At 41.5% G+C, this 12,388-nt stretch overlaps 1 long non-coding RNA gene across 1 annotated transcript in view; it reads right to left on the bottom strand.

The window, feature by feature from the left end:
* Positions 1-1,096: 1,096 nt before the first annotated feature.
* LOC111871486 overlaps positions 1,097-12,388 on the bottom strand; it is a 362,143-nt gene continuing 350,851 nt past the window's right edge. The window contains exon 4 of the long non-coding RNA XR_002844029.2: positions 1,097-1,156. This is a non-coding gene — a long non-coding RNA (uncharacterized LOC111871486). The remainder of the gene's footprint in view (positions 1,157-12,388) is intronic.

The raw sequence follows: 12,388 nt of genomic DNA, 5'->3' as shown, positions 1-12,388 counted from the left end.
ATGTGAAAGGTAAAGCAATTAGAACTATATGCTGTGTTGTCTCTTATATTATTAATTCGCTATCCCGTTTTTATTAATAAATATAAATGTATTTTATTGTATACCTATACCACGCTTTTATTTTGTGTCTGGAAGAAATTAAGAAGTTAAATTGCTTAAACAAATTCATCTTTGAATTACAGAATTTCTTACACGTTTATAAGAAAATATTTAAGTGATATTATTATTTTGTGCGTGGTTCAGATGCATCATTTAAGATGTTAACATATATATTTCTGGGTTACAGAATTTCTTGTAATTTTAGAATAAAACACTTAAGAGATATTTAATTTTTCTTTATTTTTAAAAACATAATAAACATAACATACTCCTAAAACAATGTTACAGATTAACTTGCTCACCTGTCTAAATACCCTCAAAAAGTCATCTGTACGAAAGTTTGTAAATTAGCGTAAATATTTCGGTTTGTAATTAGTGGATACAAGAAATAATGCAAGATATTATTACGGTGCAGTAATAACAGTCGATTTTTTGGCAAGAGGATAGACTAGCGTGCCAACATCTCACTTGTGTTTTCCGACATTGCGTTTCTGAAAATTAGTATGCAATTAGTAACGTGACTTGCAACGGAACTCTGGCTATAAAGCCAGAGAGTATAATTTTGTGATCTCAGTTTCTGCTATATTTTACAAGTTACGAGATGTGAATTGCCTTTACATTGGCGGCAATAACACAACGTGTGAGCGTCGATTAAATCGATCATTCGTGTAGACATGACCATCATTAATTCTTACCCATGACCAATGTTAATTCATGAACTTCCGTTCACGTAAATCATAAAATATAGTACTTAATGCAGTGGAAGTGTTCGAAATTAGAGTGCTTTAAGGGTGGTGATAATATGGTTAAATCCCTTTTTGCAAACACCTCATGAAATTATCCTAATGCAGTCATTCTCTTCTAATCAACGATTCGATCCATTGAAACTCCCACAATATGTCCAAAACCCAAAACGATCGCCATTTCCAAGTCAATTGACGATCGCCAATTAGAGAACTTTGGCGATTTTTACAGGCTCATCAAAGTCGGCCAGCCGTTCAGGTAGTGTAGCAGTGCAAGCTTATCAGTTCTCACTGTTTTCCATGACATTCTGCAACTTCAAAACAAAACGAGTGAAATTAGAGGTCATACAATGAAAAGCAGAGCGAATAATAAACTTTTGTTCATTAACCAACAAATCGCTAATCAATTACTTTTAATGGAACAAATTAACGTTGATTAATGGGGTTTGACTCTATTAGAATGTTTGAAATTTTATGTCATGTTGAACATCTACTGGACTAATGAGCATGGCTGTAATTACTCGAGTACTTTCATCGCCTTACACATAGACACTGAAGTATTTCTCGTCCGTTGGATTCGAGACTAGTGTAATGAGACAACACGCTCCAACCAGTTTTATCCATATCACTCTATTAGACTGAATGTAACGGAATATATCTATTCTGCCAAAGTGTCTTCATATACACGTAAAGCTATCCCTGTAACAGACCGTGGTGGCCCATAGGGTTGTGAGACTTCGAGGCTCCCACATTTTCTAGACAATCGGCTCACAGATGGCGGTGAGGTTGTCAGTCTTACGCGTTGGCCGCCCTTTACCCCCAGGAAGATTCCTGGTACTCATTTCTGTTAGAGGCCGAGTCGACTCCAAGACCGTAGTGCGGATGGTCAAAATAAATCGTAGGAAATAACCGACATAGTCAAAGTATAGTTTAAATAAAAGGGGGGTGTGGTGGACAGAGCATATAGAACAGAGCAGAGAAAAGAGAAATTCATAAAAGTACGTATCTCAGAAAAAGTGAAATGAATACAGCACATTGGGGGACCGGAAGCAGCTAACAGAATAACAGTAACACGGATCTTGAAGTGCCAGATATTTCGAGAGAGATTTGAACAACCTCTTCTGTTTGTTCTCGCTTCACTGAGTGATATTACAGAAGGATTCGCTTAGGGATCTAAAGCAAGAAACGACTCGGACCAGAGATTCTGACACCAGGGCCAGTCGAAGCTTCTTCAGGAGGCGCAGTGAGATTTAGGCCTATTGCGTTGTAACTGTGCAATGCAGGTTGTTCTGGCTCAGAAACATCTTCAAAAGTTTACTCTGTATAAGTTTTTATGCGCACGCAATAAGTAACTGTAATTTTTAATAAAAGAAAATTAATTATATATTGTCATATTCGTATTATCCTAAAGGACAACTTGTACTTTGAGATAAAAATTAACTTGCCATTAAGATGTGGTTTTCACCTTCGGACCATGGAGTACACAGACAAAAAAAAATTAGGAACTCACCTACATTATTCATAATGTCACTAGAATTTGGATAAGCTTGCAAAATACATTCCTGTCAGTTTATCTTAATTTTCGTAATCCATAATGAGCTTCACTTTGTGAACCAGAAGTGGCAGAGATGGGGTGAGAGCGAGTTGCAGATTTAAGCAGTTTCATATGGAGACCCCAAACGACTAATATGGCTTACATATGCACGTATACACCACAAGCGTACAGTACACTTTTGCATAATGTGGGTCTCTGAGCTTATTGATTTGTTTTAATTTTTATTTGCTATTTCTGCTTGTTGAATGAAACTATAATTATAATAGCGCAAAAGTGAAATGAAAATGAATAACAGGTACTTCTGGAACCTGTCTTTAAACGTGTTTAATTAGACAAAACTTTTCTCTGCTGTAACTTCTAATTATGTCAGTGTACAAGTGCAGGAATTATGCAGGCCTGCAGCGGTTAGCGGAAGAAAATCAAATGTTTGTTTTTTCATACTTCACGTTAGGTTAGTGTGTATATCAATCGAATTGCAACTTCCTAGCTCTATTTCGATGACGTCACTCTGCTTACACATTGCTCTTTGTTTATTCTGATCTGTGGGTTTAGGTCTGACTTCGAGTCTTCTTCCTTCTACATTCACAACATTGTGAAGTGTGAGAAATGATACGTATATCTTCCCTACAGCTCTGAATGCTAGTGAATTTTAACCAAGAAATCCTTACAAACAGCATCTTCGAAGGTAGAGAGAGTAATAGGTAGCCGGAGCTTAGGAAAGTGGAATTTGAGGATGAAAAGTGGATGTACTTGACTCAAGATGATGTCCTGTAATATGTGTACCTGGCTTTGGTATCTGCGAAGATGAAGCTTTGGTGTGTACTTCCGTGTAATTTATAGTGAGTTAACTGCTGCAGTTAAACTAAGGATAATGGTAATAAACAATAATAATTTAAATATTAATAAATATAAAATGTAACAATTTTTAAATGTAATTAATTTAAGTAATTTTCCTTGTCGTTTTAAATTTCTGGCATCTGTTTCTTGTGTTATTTTGAGCTGTGATTGGATGCAGTTAGAGCAGGTTAGGGCAGAAAGTAGAGAGACTGGCTACGGGCTGGATGACGGAGGGGGCGGAGTTCGAGTCTCTATAGGGTCAAGAATTTTCAGTTCTCCATGTCGTCCAGGAAGGCTTTCGGATCTACCCAACCTCCTATCCAATGGGTACCGGGGTCTGTTTCCTAGGGTGTAAAGCGGCCGGGGCATGAAGCTGACCACTCACCTCCAACTAGTGCAGAGATCAAGAAAACGTGGATTTAGATATCCACTCCCCCATACGCCTTCATGGCATAGTGTTTAATTAGTTAAGCACAGGAACAAATTTGCCTAATAGGACGCAATTGCATTTTATACGATGACATTAAAATGGATCTTGCAAGAATGTTATACGAACATACGAACTGAATTGGATTGAATGCTTGTCTTGCATTAAAAATGTTTTAAGCCGGCGGGGGTCCGGTTCTTCTGACATTTTCGTGTTTTCCCTCAGACCCTCTGGGCCATATTTTTAAAACAGATAACGAAAGCTTCATTCCATATTATTTATATTCATCATTTTCCCTCGTGCTCCTATTGAACTCTGTATAACGGTATTCAGTTGAAAATCCCGTCGGTAAACACCCCCAGGATCACGGACCTGCCTACTACAGCAATATCCTGTAAGTGCGGTAGTCCTGGCTAGAGCATTTTGCCTGACCTTGGCAACAGTTCCCTGAGTGGGAAAGCGTTGGAACTTCGTAGCGTGCACAAGAACAGAACTGAAAGCAGAGGTTTGGACACTGTTGCTCTCACGTGGCGTAGTCCTTTCGTTCCTTCATCTGTTCGTTCTTGTGACCGCACAGAATGCTAGATGAAACGAATCAGCGGATAAAGAGTAGGAATGAGATGGAAGAAGGGTCGCGCGCGAGCTTCTCCCCCACACCTCTCAGGCGGCACCCCCCTCCCCCCGGCCCCGTCCACAGCGCGTGCCTCAGACGTGAGGCGCATGGCTGAGTCGGTTCCCTTCTCTCTCGCTGCTAGGCTCCATCTCTGTCCACTGTTCTCGCGCTATAATCACCGGCAGGGTCACTGAAGGCTGCCTAATCCGTAGCGGTAGCACGAAGAGGCTGTAGCTGAGAAGGAAAGAAAGACGGAGGAGGGAAGTGAAGGCATGAAGAGCAACCAAAAGAATGGAAGAGAGAGGGGAAAGGAAGAAAAGACAGAGAAAGGAAAGGAAGGGTAACAATTAAGAACAAAAAAGTAAGAGGAGAAGTAACGTAAAATGAAAGGAAGGAAGAAGGAAAAGAGGAGAGCAGGAAAGATGAAAAACGAGAACAGGAAAAGAACGAGGAAGAGAGAAAAACGTCTAAGGAATAGAGGAAAAAAGGAGAAGAAACAGGATGGGAAATGAAGGAATAAATGAGAAGGAATGGTAAGAAGGACGATGAAGACAGAAATAAATAAAATAAGAGTACAATTAAAAAGAAAAGGAAGGGACAGGAAATGATTGGATTGATGAAAAGAGAAGGAAGAGAGTAAAAAGGCGGAAAACCAGAGGCATACTGAGGCTCTGAAAGGAAAAAGAAAAAGACGAGAACGAGTCGTTGTTTACATTCCATACAGTACGGACAGCACTTTGTAAGATGAGGCACCGACTAAACAATTAACATTAATTTATTACATCTACATCACGAACCTCCTATAAAATCTTATATACAAAAAGAAAAATATATAGAATATTCCAATTTGTCCATGGGAACGTACGAAAATACAATACCGACGACTGATTCGATGTTATAAAACATCAATTAAAATTCTATTCTTGTATTATACTATAACTTCTGTTTTATATATAATCTGATTTATTGTATTTTTTACGTCAGTTCCGATGATGGCATTGGATTTTTTTTCAATTGACCTAATCCTTCCAGCCGTACTGTGGCCCTGGGGTTCACTCAGCCTCTAACACAAATGAGTACCAGGAATTAATTAAATAATTTTCCTAGGGAGTAAAGCACGGCCGGCGCGTAAGGCTGACAACTTTACCGCCATCTTTGAGCCGATTGTCTAGATAATGTGGGACCTTCAACGTCTCACAACCCTATGGGCCTTCACGGCCTGGTACAGGGATAGCTTTACTTTTTATTTTAACTATTTTATATGTTTAATAGTATTGTATCCAGTTTAATAGTACTGCAGTTCAGTGGTGTATATATGTTAACCATGTATTTGCCTGATGAGGGCTATAGATAGCCGAAACATGTAGCAGAGCCGTAACTGGGCATTGGCTTTGATATTTGTTGTGTTGTGACGGTTAATAAAGAAGTTGTATATTGTAACACAATAGGATGCATCAAATGAAAATTGTAAATTAGTTATAATTATTAAGAGATTCCATGATATTTTTATCTACTAAAACAATCACACCCATAATAACCCATGGTCACACCAGAGATCATCTTTCATCAGTTATTTGTTTTGTGGTGTACAAAAGATTAAGATTTCTTTATGTCATTACATAAAATGTGCTCTTTGATTCAAGAATCCTATTGACAAAATTTCCAGAATCTTCAATAGAAGTTCTCGTATTTTTTTCAAGTCTCTTGATGAAACGCTTAATTGAAAAGCGTTCAACTGGGATCTCTGTACACTTCACCACGTATTACTGAGGAAGAGGAGATGGACAGAGTTCGGAAGTTGGGCAAGTGACGAGGCAACTCTGGATACCAAGGATATACTAGAGGGTACTGTTGACATATATTGCCCGTATTGAATAAGCAGACTGTGAATGTGGAGACTGCATTCTTCTGGCTGAAGGTGAGGTCCAGGAGCCGAAACTGAGTCTGTTAATAGCAGGAAATTCCTTGACGAGCTGGAAGACTACAAGCTCCTGATGAAGAACTGTGATCCATGGTGTTAATAAGCTTCGCTTTCATTTCTCATCTGAGTGTGAATGTAAAATATGTGACAGTATTTTGCTGTAATGAATGTCATTATGTAAATGTATATCAATATCAAGAAAGTCGTCTTCTGGGTTTAGGCTCCATGTATTCTTCGTTTTGGCCGACGTTTCGGAGGAACGTATCGCCTCCATCTTCAGAGCAGTTGAATGGCTTGGAATGCAGAGAGCAGTAGCTGTGGTGATAGGAAGTGGAAGGCACTGCTTATATACGAAGTAGGCAGGGGGGGGTTAGGGAGAACGGACCAATAGGAGCAGTGGAGAGCGATTAAGGCCATATATGGTGTTGTGTGCTAAGGGGGGGGGGGAACGGCCAGTGAATCCAAGAAACGAAGAATACACGGCGCCTAAACCCAGAAGACGACTTTCTTCATAGTCATCGCCGTGAAAACCTCAAAACTTACAAATATCAATATCGTTTGGACGTCCACATTTATATTAAGCTTAAAATCATTCACGTGGTCATGGGATTTGAGGTCATCAGCGACGGTGACTATACACTAAGACTGCTATATTCTGGGATATGAGGAAGCATGGCCTTAATCTTCAGCGTGGAAGAGGAAGCCAAAGAAGCAGCCATGCAGCAAAAATAAGGTAAGACTTAACTTCATTATTTTGTTTATTCTTCAGTCCTGGAGATGGAGGCTGGTTGTTTCTCCGAAAGACTGGTAATCATATACGATGAAGAGAAAACCTAATTATAATGAGCCCTGTTGTGTAATTTTTCAATTCATAAAATTCCTTCTTTTTACTCGTATTATTATTATTATTATTATTATTGGAGGGGTGGGTTTCCCCATGCACCGCGACTAATAGTCTATTGTTAAGTCCCCCTTTGATATTCTACCAGTCTCCATACCCTACCGGCACTGGTGCGTGCTATCAGCCCCGTTGAGCCAATGAGGTCGGCCCTCGGTACCTTGATGCTTCCCCCATCTACCGGAGGCATTGGAAACTACTTGGGCAGGAAACTTGCCTAATTTAGCTCAGAGGTCTCCTAGAGACATGAGGATCTTTTACGTGCCGTAAATCTACGACACGGGACACACTACTTAAAGTCAGTGCAAATAATAATAACAACAAAAGACGTTAAGAAAGGAACAAAAAATACATACATTAAAGCAGTGTGCTCCGTGACGTGCCTACTGTGCAGCCTAGCAAGTTGTTACGTGGGAACTGCAAGCACTGAGAGTAGGCAGTTTAGGTTGCACTACCATCCGCTGGGCCGCCTCTTGTATTCTCTGTACCTACATCTCCTGAACTATTATTTCGTTTTACCTTCCTCCCTCTAGCATCAGGACCGGGACGGAATGAGAAAGAGACAGATAAAGAGAGAAAGGAATCCAGCCGACGGCTGCAGTGGCGATGGTGGGACCAGACCCACTCATGTCTGTGTTGAGCCTCGTGATCGTTGTGCGCCCGTATAATCCTTACATACGCTATCAGTGAAAGGTTGGCTTTAATCGTATTGTGGCATGTAAGCCCGCTGCTAGGTAACGGCCGGGAAACAAAGAATTAAACAGAGGCCGTTGCTAGGCAGCGACCCACAAACAACAACACAGGAACTGTGTTTTGCACGAGATCCGCTGGCCAACGATTTAGCTACAAGAATAAGGAGCGGTGTTTTCTACGCGGTGCGTGCTGAGATGTTATAAGCGGGGTAGAATACCTCCACCTTGGCCCTGCGAGTCGTAGGAGGCGACGAAAAGGGAAGTCTCGAATCAGAGACAGTAAAATATGGTCGCGAGTCCCACGGTACTCGCACCCGAGAATGACTGCGCTGGCGAGGACCACTGCGATTCAGTCCTTCTGAGCTGTTGCTGATAGGAGCTGGTAGCTAAGGCCGGAGACAGTTCGGGAATCCAGAAGAAGGGAAACGTCGGCCGTTGGAAACCGCTACCAAGCAACGGCAATGAAGACCCTGACAGAGAACACTAGTTTATGTGTGATAGTGATTAGAAAAGTGTAGTCACGTGTTGTTTAAGTGTTCAATAAATCCCACCATCAATCCCAAACCCGCCTATAGTCACTCTATCAGGTGATAGCATTAAAATGGATCTGCTACCTGCATGGGGGGCTGGGAGAGTTCAGTCGGTATAGAGGTTAAGCTACGGGCTGGAAGGCTGATGAAAAGCGGGTCGCATCCCAGCAAGGACAAAAGGCTTCTCGCCCCTCCACAGCATCGAGACCGGCTCTAACTCTCCCCTACCTCCTATAAAAGGAGTGCTGAAATTATTTACCTGGGGTTAAAACGGGACAGACGTAAAACTGACCTCTCACCTCTGCTTAGAGGCGACGTGAATAATGAGTGGATATGTACCTACAGTTCAACATACGTCTTCATGACGTGGTCCTTACTTAAACACGTTGACTTACTTACTTACTTACTTACTTAGTCATGGAGCTGAGCGCTTCTGGAAGAACAGCCACTTGTGCAACTACTCAAGAATTTCACAGTATTATATGGAACCCAAAGATTCATTACCGTGTTCACGAGAGCCCTCCACTGGTCCCTATCCTAACCTAGATCTATCCAATCCATACCATCCCATCCTATCTCTCTAAGATCCATTTTAATGTTGTCCACCCACCTACGCCTTGGTCTTCCCAGTGGTCTCTTTCCTTCAGGCTTTCCCACCAATAACCTATACGCATTCCTCGTCTCCCCCATTCGTGCTACATGCCCTTCCCACCTCATCCTCCTTGACTTGATCATTCTAATTATACTTGGAGAAGAGTACAAGTTATGAAGCTCCTCAGTGTGCAGTTTTCCCCAACTTCCTACTACTTTACTTTTACTTCAAATAAGCCTATATCAGGAGCATGCTTTAGTTGCATTATTTTAGGCATATCTTCATGTATGGTGTAAATAACCCCGTAAAAATTGTCCCAGTTTATTTTCACTAGCCGTTTCTTGGTTACGGATCCTAACAATGTCCTCTGCTTATGACCTTATCGGCTGACGAATATCTCACAGATGACTAAACTGAGCCTGAATCTGAGTCTTATACGAGTATTACGACCGACTGCCAGTCGGCCAGTCTGTCTGGAATAAAGCACCCATCTTGCACTTACGACCAGATTTCTATTACTGTCAGACAGTTGCGGGTTTGATGATGTTGAGCACTCCCTCTGACGAGAGGACAGATCTGTCGTTTACAATTTCTGCTGGTCCTCGCCAGGGCAGTCTTTTTCGTGTCAGAGTCCCGTTGGACTCATGACCATATTTTAATGTCTCAGATTCGAGACTTTCCTTTTCGTCGCCTCCTACGACTCGCAGGGCAACGGTGGAGGTATTCGACCTCGCCTACAGAAAGGATTTTTTTTTTTTAATCTCTGAAACTGTTCCGATTATTACAACTCGGCTTGGACGGCGTAGAAACATCGCTCCTCATCGTGTAACTCAATCATTGCAGTGGGAATATATCTGCGAAGCCGTTACTCAGCAACGGCTGCAGTATATTTGCTTATTCCGCGGTAGTTACCTAGCTGCGGGCGTTGTTAGTAGTCATTACTAAGCAACGGGTATATCTGCTACAATATTAAAACTAATCTCACACAAATAAGGTGATCCAGTGCGAACTAGATTCATGCCGTTCTTATGAAAGCTGTAGCTCTAATTAACTTTTCGTTTGTATAAAAAGCGGGAAATTTATTGAACATTTGCTCGACTGTTAGCTTCTGAAGAAGTGTTCTCCTGTTTGGAGTTAAGTGATATCTTCCGCTTGCTGGTTACTACTTTGTCTTAGTCTTCTACCCTAAAGATGGATGCGGCAAGATCCACAGAATTGTCTTTGGATATCTAGCGGACTACATGATGATATCCCATGAGGTAGTACCTACTCTTGATGGCCACTTCATATAGCAGATATAGCAGCCTTCATAACAGCTACACACAACAAAATAAGTGGAAGTACCCATCACCACAAGACAGTGGGCGCACAGAGGAGTGCATAACCCAAAAATTGAACTTGCGGACGGAAGCACAGCCGTTTAATCAGCAGTTAAAGAAATACCTGAAGATGATCAATATTAGTCGAAACATGTAGTGTGCATACGTCAGTGATGCAGAAGAGATTTTAACGTTTAAAACTTTTAAAAGCTTTAAAAAACAATTTGCATCTGAGACGGATAATAGCTAGCAAGGAATAAATAAAACATTGAGATTTCGTTTTACCGTGCGCCTCTGCCTCTGTCTCTTTGCTGTCTGAGTAGCTTTCATAATTTATTTATCTTCATTGTTAAACTCTGGGCCCCTCATCACACAACGGCATGGCGTGTCCTTAGGCTGCAGATAGAGGAAACTGCCTCAGCTGCTGCGAATGTATTGTAGAAGCTGTCGCAGAAAGCCGACAAGAGGTGGGCCTCCAGCTTGGGGATTGGGAGTGGGGACACGCGATAGCGTAGTTTGTTGAGGCACTATGCTACAAGCCGGAAGGTCGCGGGATCGAATCCCGATGAGGTAGATTTTTCAATTTACCCAATCCTTCCAGCCGCACTATGGCGCCTCTAACAGAAATGAGTAAAAAAAAAGTAAAAAGTAAAGATACCCATGTAGCAGGCCGTGAAGGCCCATAGGGTTGTGAGACGTTGAGGGTCCCACATTAACTAGACAATCGGTTCAAAGATGGCGGTAAGGTTGTCAGCTTTACGCGCCGACCGCGCTTTATTCCCCAGGAAAATTATTTCATTAATTCCTGGTACTCCTTTCTGTTAGAGGCTGACTAAACCCCAGGGTTTAGTGCGGCTGGAAGAATTAGGTCAACTGAAAAAAATTCAGGGACCTCATGGGTACTTGAACCCGCGACCTTCCGGCTTGTAGCATAACCCCTCAACCAACTACTCTACCGCGTGCCCACCTAACAGAAATGAGTACCAGGAATATTCCTGGGGGTAAAGGGCGGCCTGCGCGTAGGGCTGACAACTTTACCGCCATCTATGAGCCGATTGTCTGGGAGATGGGGGATCCTCAACATCTCGCAAAAATATGGGCCTCCACAGGCTGTTACAGGGATACCTTTACTTTACTTTTACGATATTTGTGAATGAAAATATTGGAGGATAAATACCGCATGCATTTATCAACTGGTCCATGTATGCTTCATGCACGTGTTTGTTGTGTACAGGTTGGAATTAACCTTGTCATAATCAGTAGTAAACTAGAGGTACACATTGTGTCGTTCTTAATTGCTGGCTTGTCTGCGACGGATGCATCCTTTTTCTTCATCGTCCGTAGTATGCAGTAAACGTCAGAAGGAACCAGTGCAGTGGACTTCCATAATTGTCAAAAATACCTCTAATTGCTTAATTAAAAACCGCTTGGGATTCTTGAGCGCAATTTCACTTACATAGTACGAGTACATTCTTCACGTGTTCTCTCCGGAGAGTTTAGCAATTTGTTACATTTAATTACATTTCAACTATTTTATTTATATTTGTTTCGTATTTTGATATCAATTAAATTTCTTACAACTCTCAGTAGGTCTGACTGATTTGCGTCGAACATTGTCATATAAATTTACAGCATTTTTTGTTTATTTAATGCTGCTTTATCAGCTGCATACGAATGCTTCGAATGGCAGAATGGTTACAAGACACGCATTGCAAAGGGCGTGTACAGAACTGGTAGTGATCTATTTAAGGTACATGTATAACTCTTCGATTGAACTACTGAAAACCGGAAATTTATTTCTACCGCTCAAAACATGCCATTGCAGGACGACAGTCAACGGCATCAACGCCATCTATCAGCAACTGAGGCTACTGGGCCATCTTCTGACACAGATATCAGAAGCGGCTGGCTTTTATTCAGTCACAAATATGATGCGAAATTTTTAGGTTATATCCGACAAATGTAACGTACACAGATTTGTACTTTGTAATAACATTTCTTCAGTAATTCAGTTCGTAATTAAAGTAAAAAGTAAAGCTATCCCTGTAACAGGCCGTGAAGGTCCATAGGGTTGTGAGATGTTGAGGGTCCCACATTATCTAGACAATCGGCTCAAAGATGGCGGTAAGGTTGTCAGCCTTACGCGCCGGCCGCGCTTTAGT

Source organism: Cryptotermes secundus, unplaced genomic scaffold (assembly GCF_002891405.2).
Source record: "Cryptotermes secundus unplaced genomic scaffold, Csec_1.0 scaffold152, whole genome shotgun sequence".
Classification (NCBI taxonomy): domain Eukaryota; kingdom Metazoa; phylum Arthropoda; class Insecta; order Blattodea; family Kalotermitidae; genus Cryptotermes; species Cryptotermes secundus.
Note: the sequence above shows the minus strand (reverse complement) of the source record. Positions and strands in the feature narration are given on the sequence as shown.